General features: G+C 37.8%; 1 long non-coding RNA gene across 1 annotated transcript in view; it reads left to right on the plus strand.

Annotated features, from left to right (window-relative positions):
• LOC144972491 (uncharacterized) overlaps positions 1-9,903 on the plus strand; it is a 65,379-nt gene extending 55,476 nt beyond the window's left edge. The window contains exon 2 of the long non-coding RNA XR_013645365.1: positions 9,504-9,903. This is a non-coding gene — a long non-coding RNA (uncharacterized LOC144972491). The remainder of the gene's footprint in view (positions 1-9,503) is intronic.
• Positions 9,904-12,500: the final 2,597 nt, after the last annotated feature.

The raw sequence follows: 12,500 nt of genomic DNA on the forward strand, positions 1-12,500 counted from the left end.
CGTCAGATTGAAAATGATATTCATCGATCTATATATTTCCGCAGATCATTCTTTTCTCATTTGTCATTGAATTGCATAAGAACTCTATGTAAAACTGATGAGATTTGATGAGCGAGGAGGGCTCACTTTAAGGATATTTTTCTTGCATTTTAGACCATCTTGTTTGTCTAGCACTGTATCATAAATATTTATCAGATGTTCCTCTTGCGTACCTCTTCCCAGAGGTATTGATTAGTGTGACAAAATCATTTTTACTTGTATCCGATGATTCCCCTTACAGCGCTGACCACACTTTCATTATATGTGCAACACAATCGCAAGTTAATGTTTTAGAGTTTAGAGCTTTATCTTTCTTTTGCAACAAATCTTCTCAACTAGTTATAGTATGTGCTTATAATTGGTACCTGGTCAGAGGGTCTGCTGAAAGAAAGATCATTTGGGTATGATTTTACCAGTCCCTCCTCACATGAAGGGGGGGGGGGGGGGGGGGGGGGGGGGGTAGACTTTTAGGTGGCTTTCAGCTTAAAAATACAACACACCATAAACTCTTCAAATTTTTAGAGCTTTCTTTATAATATTATATATCAACTTCCATCCACCACTGCTTGCTATCCGTCCAACAATACAAAGAATGACAAATTTGCAGGTAATGTGAAAATAATATCCTCCTCTTCCACCCCCCGCCCCCCTCCCTCCCTCCCCCATTTCTTTGAAATCATTATTCATATTGTAATAAGCACTTCTTCAACATGCCTAAAAATTATTAGCAGTTGATACTAACGACAATATTATCATCTTTACCACACATCCTTTTATGATTTTGATTTAAATCGCAGTCCGTTTAAAGTCAACACGACAAGACCATAAAAACTCCTGATTTTAAACGATGTCAATCCCTTTTTTTAATGAAACGATCTGTATGGGGTACAGAAGGTTATTGGGACTATTGAGTGAATACATTTGCCGCTTAATTCAGTCCCCTGATTGGTGACAAACATAATTACACGGCACGTTTCGCATGGGTTGTGTGATTTGTGAGTCAAGTACACTCACGGATACCATCAAGCCTTGAGAATTAAATTGTTTCCATCTAAGATGTCGTTATAATAGTATTCAATGTGTTGGACACAACTAAGGGGTAGAATCAATGACAAACGCATCGCCCTATTACTAGGGATATAAAAACTATTCAGATATAAACTTGAGCTTTTAGCTTGAGCTTTTTTATAGTACAATATCCACTAAACGTGCTCAGAGCGCTTTACAAGGGGTCCTGGCCAACAGCAACACTTAACATGGAGGACATGACAAAACGCATATTAGGCGATATTACATTTTTATTTTCGGACAGAGACAACGCTGTTAACGGCCAGGTACTTATTTTACACCAGAGTACGGTGAGATAATTTGAGTATAGAGCCTTTTCCAGGGACTCAACTGTGCGCCGAGCGAGGCTCTCACGAATGTATGCGTGTGTGTGTGTGTGTGTATATATATGTGTGTGTGTGTGTGTGTGTGTGTGCGTTTCAGTAGTATCATACATATAAGCATCGGAAGTTATAATGCTGTGCGGCTATGTGGTCTAGTGGTATGACACTCGCTTTCGGATCGGAATTCCTGGGTTCGAGCCTCGCGCTCGGCGCATAGTTGAGTCCTTGGAAAAGGCTCTTTACTCACATTCTCTCATCGTACTCAGGTGTAAAATGAGTACCTGGCCGTTAACAGCGTTGTCTTTGTCCGAAAAATTGTAATATCGCCTATCGCGTTATGTCCCGTCCTACATGTTAAATGTTGCTGTTGACCATGGACCCCTTGTAAAGCGCTTTGAGCACGTTTAGTGGATATTGCACTATATAAAAGCTCAATTAAAAAAAATTAATGCTGTGTCATGAGCAACACAAGCTCTCTCTCCAATTTCATTTTTAAATGTTGGGAACAAAATTCTTGCACTGTCATGATTCTCGTTATTCAAATATTATATGGAAAGATCAATTAAGAGATATTCCTGATATTCCTGCAAAATCCGTTCTTGACTTTATCACCAATGTGTAAGGAGAGGTGAAATCATCACTGCATCTTGACTTAAAGCAAGATGTGCTAACAGGCGAGTTTTCATCTTGCGATCTAATTGGCTGTAATTGAAGAACATCATCATTAAACCATATTTCCTTCTTCGCAGTTTTATTTTTCATTTTTCAGTCCCCCGTGGTCTATTATAATACCTACCTATAGAATGGCACACCTCAAGGTGTGATTTATGGAGCGAACCGGCCGTTTAACCCTAATCGAATGGGGGGGGGGGGGGGGGAGGGTAACTTTGTTACCCAGTACTTGTTTTCTTTTGCTTTTAAGAAAACTTATAATTCGAATTTTCAGAAATCCTTAAAAATTCACTTTTACAAAGTTTTATGCTCAAATTGCTACACAAAATTACATAACATATTGACCATTGGAGATTTCTCAACATGCCCCTTTTTTACAAATGGGGGTAACTCTATGCCTCCACTTTCCAAAGAGAACCCCTCCCCCCCCCCCCCCTTTTTTTTTGTCCCCCCCTTATATACCGATTCGTGATCGGGGACAACTTAGTAACCCCATTGTGGAATCGCTATTACTGAGTACATACTAACTACAATGTGAGAAGTTTATGCGTTCCTGTTTGCTCCAATGTGAATATGAGGCTTTAAGAAAAAATATAAATACAGCATTGCACGCTTATAGCGAATTTTTTTTGGATCAAACTCGTAGTATTGACAATCAATGTCTTTCTTCTTGTTTGACTGATATAGCAAAATACTGATACGTTGGTATGTTAACAATAATTTTTTTTTCTACCTATAGCAGCTCTTCACTCTTCGTATTCTACTGAATTGATGCTATGCGTTTTGTTAAAAGAATCACAACATCCGCCCGCTAGGTTAAATATACCAACACACAAAACTGTATGTAACCTTTTTTTATAGTCTGATTGATATTTATTACTTTTTATTGCATGGTGTAACAAAATGACCCCCGACGTACGAATAGGGGTGATTCTTTATTTTACTTTATATTGTCATTGGGTAACAAAACTACCCCCAATTTATGATTATCATGCAAATAGAAACCTCCGGATGTTCTCGAATTCAGGTTGGTCGTTGGTATAAATGTTGAAAAGGATAGGTGCAAGTACCGATCCTTGATGGAGTCCGTTCTTTTGTTGTCTACAATCTGCTTTTCTTCCCATTCATTTCAACAAAAACGGTTTGACATAAGGGATTTTGTTATTGCAACTACTTTTGTGTGACGAGTTACCCTTGCAACCTGTTAGAGCAGTTTCCTGTGGTTTAGCATGTAGCAAGCGTCCACATCGCGTCCCTGGAATATCTCGCTGGAGACCGATTGCTACAACACGCACAACACCAACAACTCTTCCATGGTCAGGGTGGTAAAAGGATAGCCCCTCGGCCATTAACATGGCCAGCTCTAAGATAGTTAGCTTCAACGCAGGAGGACTGTCATCAACTAAGACATAATTACTATCCAACTTCAAGGCAAGCATACTTTGTCAGCAAGAGACGCACACAACCGTGGCACCACACATCCCTGGTATGCCCTAGTCATTATTGGCCATGAAAGGCCTGAATAAACTTTTTAAAAAATGAATATTAAAATGAATATATATATATATATATATATATATATATATATATATATATATATATATATATATATATATATATATATGGCGCTTGCGGCATTTTGGAGTAATTTTAGCGGCAATAAAAAAAAGACACGACGGAATAGTCAACAGATTGTTAAGTTTAGATGCGCTAAAGAAAACGGTAAGACAATGAGACCAGTTCAAATAAAATATAAGTAGGTCCAGCAGCGATATATTCATGCATTTAGTCTGAGAGCAGTTAAAAGTACCAGCTATACACAGGATACAGGGATAGCCTGGCTCAGCGGTACAGTCTTTGCTTTTTACCGAAAAAAAAACGAGTTCTGTTACCTGCAGCGATGTCTGGCATCAAGTCACCTGGCCCTAGTTCAGTTGCGGTGCTACACTGCGGTCGATGCCTGTATTGTTCAAGTATTCGGTTGGAATAGACCCTAAAGACAAATTTCCCCCACGGGATGGATACAGAAATTTTATTTAATTCTTTTTTACATGCTTAATTAAAGGGACATTGTCGCTTACAAAATATAGGCTACATTCGCATTTGTCTTGACATCTAGACGATGTACGAGCTTAATGACGATTCAAATGATTTGGTTGCATTCCCACATGCATTTCTAATGACATAGGTATGTAAGATATTGAAAGAACAATCCCATATAAACAATGTTCACCAGACGCTTACCTTAAACCCTGAAAGCAAAAAGAAGAGAAGCCTACCAAGAAATGCCGGGCGGAAAGAATTATAAGAAGGCCTGCCTTATTTGGAAGCAACTGGAGGATCTATCTGCGAGGACAGGAGAATATATATCATTATTCTTCCAAGAGTGGTGACAATCTTAAATAGATGATTGTAATCGTCAAAAACTTTCCATGAAGGAACAGTTGACGACCCAATGTGCTCTTTCGTAACGTACACATTTCTTTATTCAAACTTATTTTTTATAAAAACGACAGGGAGAAGGATGTAATTGCATCACTTTTCTAAGTTTTTAAAATAAAAATTTCCCTCTCAAAGATTAAATATTCCAGGCTATGATAATACCCCGTATCGTATTTATCTCTCTCCCACTGGAAACCGAATACGCCAGTACATATTATTTTCATTCCTTGCTTTTTGAGATCATCGGTATTATATTAAATAACAATACCGGGGATACTGCCTTGCAGTGACAATGGTACTTTTGGCCATGATTGATGGTGCCATCGTTGGGATTTCCTAGAACTCGCTGTCATGTTGTTGCTTCATTATTCCGTTAAAATTATCTCAGGATTCTAAAGTGAAAAGAAATAGTGTATCTTATCGTCCTGAACGTAAAGTTGGCGGTGCGTGACGAAAATTGACGTCTGGTGGGTGTCAAGTGTCTCCATGTTTCCAAACAGTGGGTGTTGTATTGTAGGGTTGTTTTTCCTTTCAAGTAAGATTGTGTGGTGTTGGAAGAGATGAGAAGACATGGGTGGGGTAAAAATAAATGTTGAGATAGTGGTTGTGTTGTGATAATCTTTTCATATATCGCAGCCAGACTCACCAAGGCTATTACTGTCGATGATCATTTAAAACGAGTACTTGGTGCGTTTCTGATGGTGAAAGTGTGTGATGTATCATAATGTATCAACATGATCGGTAACATGATATGTACTAAATACCAGTAGACATGATATGTACTAAATACCAGTAGACATGATATGTACTAAATACCAGTTGACATGATATGTACTAAATACCAGTAGTAAGTCGTACATAACTAAACATTATTTGAAAAGTAAGATGGTCGTCAACATTAGAAAGGGGAATGTGAGAAGAGAAGAAGAAGAAGAAGAAGAAAAAGAAGGAGGAGGAGGAGGGGGATGATGATGATGATGATGATGATGATGATGATGATGATGAGGAGGAGGAGAAGAAGAAGAAGAAGAAGAAGACATAGAAGAAGGAGGAGAAGGATAAGGTTAAGGAACGGTAGAAGATGGAGGAGGAGAGGAAAAACAGACAAACACTGAGAGAAGAAAGAAAGTGAGAAGGAGAGAGAGAGAGAGAGAGAGAGAGGGAGAGAGAGAGAAAGAGGTTGCAGGACATTAAGACGAATATTGAATATAAAAGTAATGCCATATTAAAATCCACACCAACCATACAAAAACTAAATTAAAACAAAACAAAACACCCCCCCCCCCCCCCCAAAAAAAAAAAAAAAAAAAAACAAACAAAAAAAAAAAACAAAAAAAAACCCCCTAAAAAACTGAAAGATAACGAGAAAAAAAACAACAACAAACAAACAAACCCAAACAAGCCAACAGAACAAACCCAATGATAATATCATGTGCATTCATCAATCAACTTATTTGGTTCTTACTGTAAAGAAACACGTCACAAAACAGAAGAAAAAAAAGAAAAAGAATTGGACCTATATCTATATCATAAGCCACTCTTATCAACCTGCAATCAGATTTAAGGAATTCTCCACCAAGGTGTGTATGACTTTTTCGTTTGACAACTTCCGCAACAAACATCCATTCATTCCTTATTGATATCATGATATGCAGACAGATCGAGAATCCATTTATTCAGACAGACAGAAATAAGATTCCCGCAAACTCTACGCTAAAACGCGACACAATTAATTTTGTTTGACTTTGAATCATGTTCATTCTTGCATTGAATTTGAATCATGCTTGTAGTTACCGTCGAAAATCTACGATTGAATAAACGGAGGAAATACCCCATGAAACGGGATTAATGAGTGTCTGACAAACATATTTAAAGATTCGTTAAGGGATTTTCTAGAATCAATACTGAGATCTTATAACCAGCGGAAAGTAAGCACGACTGGTTTACTGTGTCAAATACGAAAATCGGGAAAAGGTACTCAAAGCGTCGTTGAATAAGGTCTAAATATAACCCATTGAGGCAATCTAATATTTTGTTGGAGTGAACCGGACGAAAATGAAATTGAACTTATATTCGAAATGATCAGAATTACAAGATTTGATTTTTTGGCATTAACAAAAAAGCTGCTCTTTTTAACAAAATCATATGATTGTTATTTAGATTTTAAATGGAATTTTCAGCGCCAAGCTCATCCACATTGTAAAATAGAGGATTGATAGGTCACAATTTTGTTCGTTTGGTTTTAAAACTCAATATAGTTTAAATAACACTGGTTTCTTGTATCAAACAACAAGGTTAAGCTGTTTAAAGACTTCATGCAAAATATAATTTAAAAATATTGCCTGGAAATATTTCTTGAAATTCCTTAAGATTGATCAATCATTATCGAAATACTAGTCTATATTGGCTATAGAAATATAACACGTGAAATGTATGAAGAAAAAAAAGAAGCAGCAGATGCAGAAGAAATTAAAACCCGGACACCCAGAAACTTAGTCCACAAAAGAGTATTAAACTGCGTATGAAAAATAAATTTCGTCGTTTTTGGTGTTATAATAAAACATCATAGAAAATGAAATGAACGTAAACAAAACGTTCGACGATCTTTTCAAAGAACGATCTGAATTTAAGGTATTTCTTTTTACTATCGGCACTGATTGACGATTGGCTCGAGAAACAAATTGACTGCAAAGATCAAACCAACAACTCATAGCACGAAGCGTCCTAACTTGCCAGGATTAATAATATTTATATTGCCTATTATTAAATGAGATGTTGAACTCCGTATTGGGATTCAATTTTTATCGTTTGAATCATGTGTGTATCTTCTTCACGCCGCGTGTGTTTATCAGTTGTTATTTTATTGTTGTTTTTTAAACAGTTTTTCTCTCTCTTTTGTTTGCAGAAAAATTATAAAAAAGTAACGCTACGCAATAGTTTACGCCGTAATACACAAATACATGCCACGATATGTTACATGGAATTGTTTGGATATGAGCAGTCGAATTACTGGATTTCAAAATATTTTTAAAAATTATTTTCGAACGTCACGCGACCTATGATTAATTAATTATTTGTTTTCTTTAGCGAAAGAGAATATTAGTGTACGCCTCTTTGTGTGTATGGTGTGTGTGTGTGTGTGTGTGTGTGTGTATGTATGTATGTGTGTATACATGTGTGAGTGTGTGTGTGTTTTGTGTTTGTATGTGCGAAAGAGAAAGAAACAGGTGGAGAGGAAAGAGAGTCGTAGAAAATTATTATTATTATTATTATTATTATTGTTATTATTATTATTATTCTCATCATCATCACCATTTTCATCATGATGGTCATCATTAATAATAATGATAATGATAATTATAATAGTAATAATACTAAAAATAATAATAATAATAATAATAATAATAATAATAATAATAATAATAATAATAATAATAATAATAATAATAATAATAATAATGATGATGATGATGATGATGATGATGATGATGATGATGATGATGTTGATACAAATCTCTCTCCCCACCCCTCCTCCTCATCATCATCAACAACAACATAATCACCACCCCACCATCACCATCATCTTATTATTCTTCCTTTGTTATTGAAAATCAGTTGTTTTAAAGAACTGAGCTCACTCTGAACTTACCGGACGTTAACAAAGTCACTCGATTCTCCCTAGATCTATTAACATGGCAATGTCTGTATGTGTGTGTGATTTTTGTTTTGTTTGTATGCATGTATATATGCCGTAGCTATATATATATATATATATATATATATATATATATATATATGTGTGTGTGTGTGTGTGCGTGTGTGTGTGTCTGTGTGTGTGTATCGGTCTGAATATGTGCTAGATATAATGCATTTTAGATGTATTTAATAAATTAGATCATTATAATTGGTACGTATTTTAATATACTTGGTCGAGCATGTGTGCCTTTGTATGTGTGTATGTATGTGTGTGTGTATATGTGTGTGTAAGTGAGAGAGATTGTGTGTGTATGTGTGTGTGTTTGTGTTTGTGCGTGTGAGTACGTGTGCATGTGAGTCTGAATGTATGTTTGAGTTTGTATTATGTCGAGGTTGGGGTACGGTGGATGATGGTGGTGCAGGTGATTGGGTGTGGATTATCGAACACGATGTATCGCTAATCCCTGCCGGGCCATTAGAGGGAAAAGGTGTATCGATCCGAGACAGGAAGTCAGGCCATTAAGAGAAAATGATAGGATACACTGGAGACGTTTGTGGCAGGTCAAGGAGGGAAGAAGGTATCAGCTTCTCTCTCTCTCTCTCTCTCTCTCTCTCTCTCTCTCTCTCTCTCTCTCTCTCTCTTTCTCTCTCTTTCACACACACAAACACGCGCGCGCGCACTCACATACACACACACCCTTCTCTCTTTCTCATCTTTCTATCTCACTCTCTTCCCTCGCTCTATCTTTTCCACTTTCAAATACTTCTCAATCTATCCCTCCCAGCAATCACCCCCCCCCACCCCCACTCACATCTGCTTTCCTCTCTACTCATTATTATTTTTTTTTTTGGGCTGAACTCGGCCTTCAGCACCCTCTTATCGTCCTCTATCTTCTTTTTGACTTATTCATCTCTTCTTCCTCTTCCCCAGCCACCCCATACTTTTCTTATCGCATTGTATTCCTCGTACTTAATAAATCATCATTTAACTTCTCAATCTTACCTCTTTCCGCTTTCTAGTAATACATAGTCTCTCTCTCTCTCTCTCTCTCTCTCTCTCTCTCTCTCTCTCTCTCTCTCTCTGTCTCTCTCTCTCTCTCTCTCTCTCTCTCTCTCTCTCTCTCTCCCCTCTCTCTCTCTCATTATTTTTTTTTTTCCAGATATTATGCTTCATATTCAGATGCTTATATCCACCTTCATAAACCACTTTCCCTGCACTGAACAAACTGAAAAGATACATTTTACTTACCATTTTACTTACAGCCCTTCTACGGCCAATTCTAAAAAGTCCAGTTCCACCGGAAGCTGCCGCCAACCTGAAAGGTGAAAGAGTTTGTGGTCGTCATAAAAAGCCGGAATAGAATTTTCACCGATGACTTCCTCTGAAAAGAACATTGGCTTTTGTTCTGGGGATCAGGAAAAGTTGATCATTGGAGGCTTTTGATATTTGGTGGGATTTGTTCATTACCTTATAGATTTCATGGACAAATCTTTTTTTGATTGTTCCTTAATCCATTGACTATTTGGCACGGTATGTTGGTGCGACCTTTTGGTCTCCAAGATTTTTATTTTCATTTCCTCAATCGGTTATCCAACATAAGTTATTGAGTTGAAAAATACATTAATTAATCAATCAATTAATTAATCAATAAATGAATCGATAGGTTACTCAATTGAGAAGGATGCTGACTTTTTTTTCTCTCAGTCACAATGTATTTATCAGTTAACATTTATATTAGTTAATGAGAGAGTGGCGTTCAATGATGTAGACCATATTCAAATTGATAAATAATAATATAATATGAGGATTTACAATCTTGATAAACAAAGCAATTTATTCACACCATTAAAGAAAAATGCAATAGCCAAACACCAATTGATCATTGTCTGACAAGGCAGAGAATTGAATGTAGTTCGTCTTCATTTAAAAGTTCAAGTTATGCCCGTGCCATATCTGGCCACACAACTATTATATAAAAAGTAGTAATAGGAGTAGTCGTAGTAGTAGAAGTAGCAATCTTCTTAGTCCTATTACGTGGTCAACAACTCGGTCAAAACAAAAAATAAAAATGGCTTCACCAAAAGATATTTGATTCAAACAGCCTGCTGTTATTGAATTTCTGAATGCTGAAGACTATTCAACCATTAAAAGGCATGCCAGAATGAAGCGTGTTTATGATGACGCTTGTGTTGATTATAATTCAGAAAAGTGAGTGGAGCAGGCACTTATGTTGGTAACAACAAGATATGAAGTGAGTAGAAAAGTGCCAGAAGACAATAGAGAATAAAAAATTTTTTCGCGGCGGTGGTGGGGTTTGAACCTGCGACCTTATTGGTACGACAACTCCGCCTGGCAGGTGAGAGCGTGGCTCTACCGTGTGAGCTATCCACGAACACAAAAATATTCGTTTCAAACCCAAAGTCATTTCTAGATCCCTCTCTCACCCACTTCTTGAGATCGCCGATTCGTTCGCCACCATCGCGAAGTAATTTTGACCAGCAGTTAAGCTTAATAGCCAATATTCTCATCACAAACATATAACATAGAAACGATTGAAACATTGAGTATGCTCCGGTGTATGGGGTGAATTTTTAATTCAGAAAAGTGAGTGGAGCAGGCACTTATGTTGGTAACAACAAGATATGAAGTGAGTAGAAAAGTGCCAGAAGACAATAGAGAATAAAAAAATTTTTCGCGGCGGTGGTGGGGTTTGAACCTGCGACCTTATTGGTACGACAACTCCGCCTGGCAGGTGAGAGCGTGGCTCTACCGTGTGAGCTATCCACGAACACAAAAATATTCGTTTCAAAATATTTTTGTGTTCGTGGATAGCTCACACGGTAGAGCCACGCTCTCACCTGCCAGGCGGAGTTGTCGTACCAATAAGGTCGCAGGTTCAAACCCCACCACCGCCGCGAAAAAATTTTTTATTCTCTATTGTCTTCTGGCACTTTTCTACTCACTTCATATCTTGTTGTTACCAACATAAGTGCCTGCTCCACTCACTTTTCTGAATTAAAAATTCACCCCATACACCGGAGCATACTCAATGTCTCAATCGTTTCTATGTTATATGTTTGTGATGAGAATATTGGCTATTAAGCTTAACTGCTGGTCAAAATTACTTCGCGATGGTGGCGAACGAATCGGCGATCTCAAGAAGTGGGTGAGAGAGGGATCTAGAAATGACTTTGGGTTTGAAACGAATATTTTTGTGTTCGTGGATAGCTCACACGGTAGAGCCACGCTCTCACCTGCCAGGCGGAGTTGTCGTACCAATAAGGTCGCAGGTTCAAACCCCACCACCGCCGCGAAAAAATTTTTTATTCTCTATTGTCTTCTGGCACTTTTCTACTCACTTCATATCTTGTTGTGTTGATTATAGCACCGTTTGGCGATGGGTAAGGTTCGTGGAAGGAGGAGACCCGATCGAAACAACCTTCAAGATTAAACTCGTTGCGGGAGGCCCCGAAGTGCCTCGAACGTCAGGAATCAAACTGAAGTCGAAAACATAATTCTAGTAAATCAGTGTGTTGGTCTTAGATAAACTGATATTTTGAAAGAAGATGGAATTCCAAAGGGAAGGTTACACCACATCGTAACAGTGATCCTTGGACACAGGAGAGAGTCTGCCAGACAGGTCCCACGAATGTTGACAAGTGACATGAGAGAGCAACGAAAAACAATTTGCTTCAAACTATTGAGAATGTATGAAAATGAAGGGTGATATTGTTATTCAGCAAATAGTCACTAGAGACGAGTCATGGGTCCACTATTATGACCTAGAGAGCGTAGTCAATTGAAAACCGACACAAGGACTCTCCTTGTCAAAAAAAAGTTAATATTTGGGCGTCGGCAAGAAAAGTGCTGCTAACGATTTTCTAGGCTTTAAGAGGTGTTGTTCATATCAAATTTTTGGAACATGTCAACACAGTAAATTCCGATCAATGTGTTGCCATGATGGAAAAACTGAGAGCCCGACTGAAAAGGGAATGACAACAGAAATGCGATATTGCAACACGATTACGCTCGACCCCACACGAGCCAACAGACTCAAACCGCCCGAAAGAAAATGGATTTCTCCATTTTGCATATCCATCCTACAGTCTCGACCTTCCACCTTCAGACTTCTTATTCTCTAAATTGAAGGGGTATTTTAAAGGAATCCACAATGAGAGCAACAAAGACGTGAAGGTTGCTGTCCGATCTTGGTGTTGAGAAAAGGACGACAGTTTTTTTTCGCCGACAGGATGCGTCAA

Source organism: Berghia stephanieae, chromosome 5 (assembly GCF_034508935.2).
Source record: "Berghia stephanieae isolate SIO BIC M18660-M18661 chromosome 5, UCSD_Bste_1.3, whole genome shotgun sequence".
Lineage (NCBI taxonomy): Eukaryota > Metazoa > Mollusca > Gastropoda > Nudibranchia > Aeolidiidae > Berghia > Berghia stephanieae.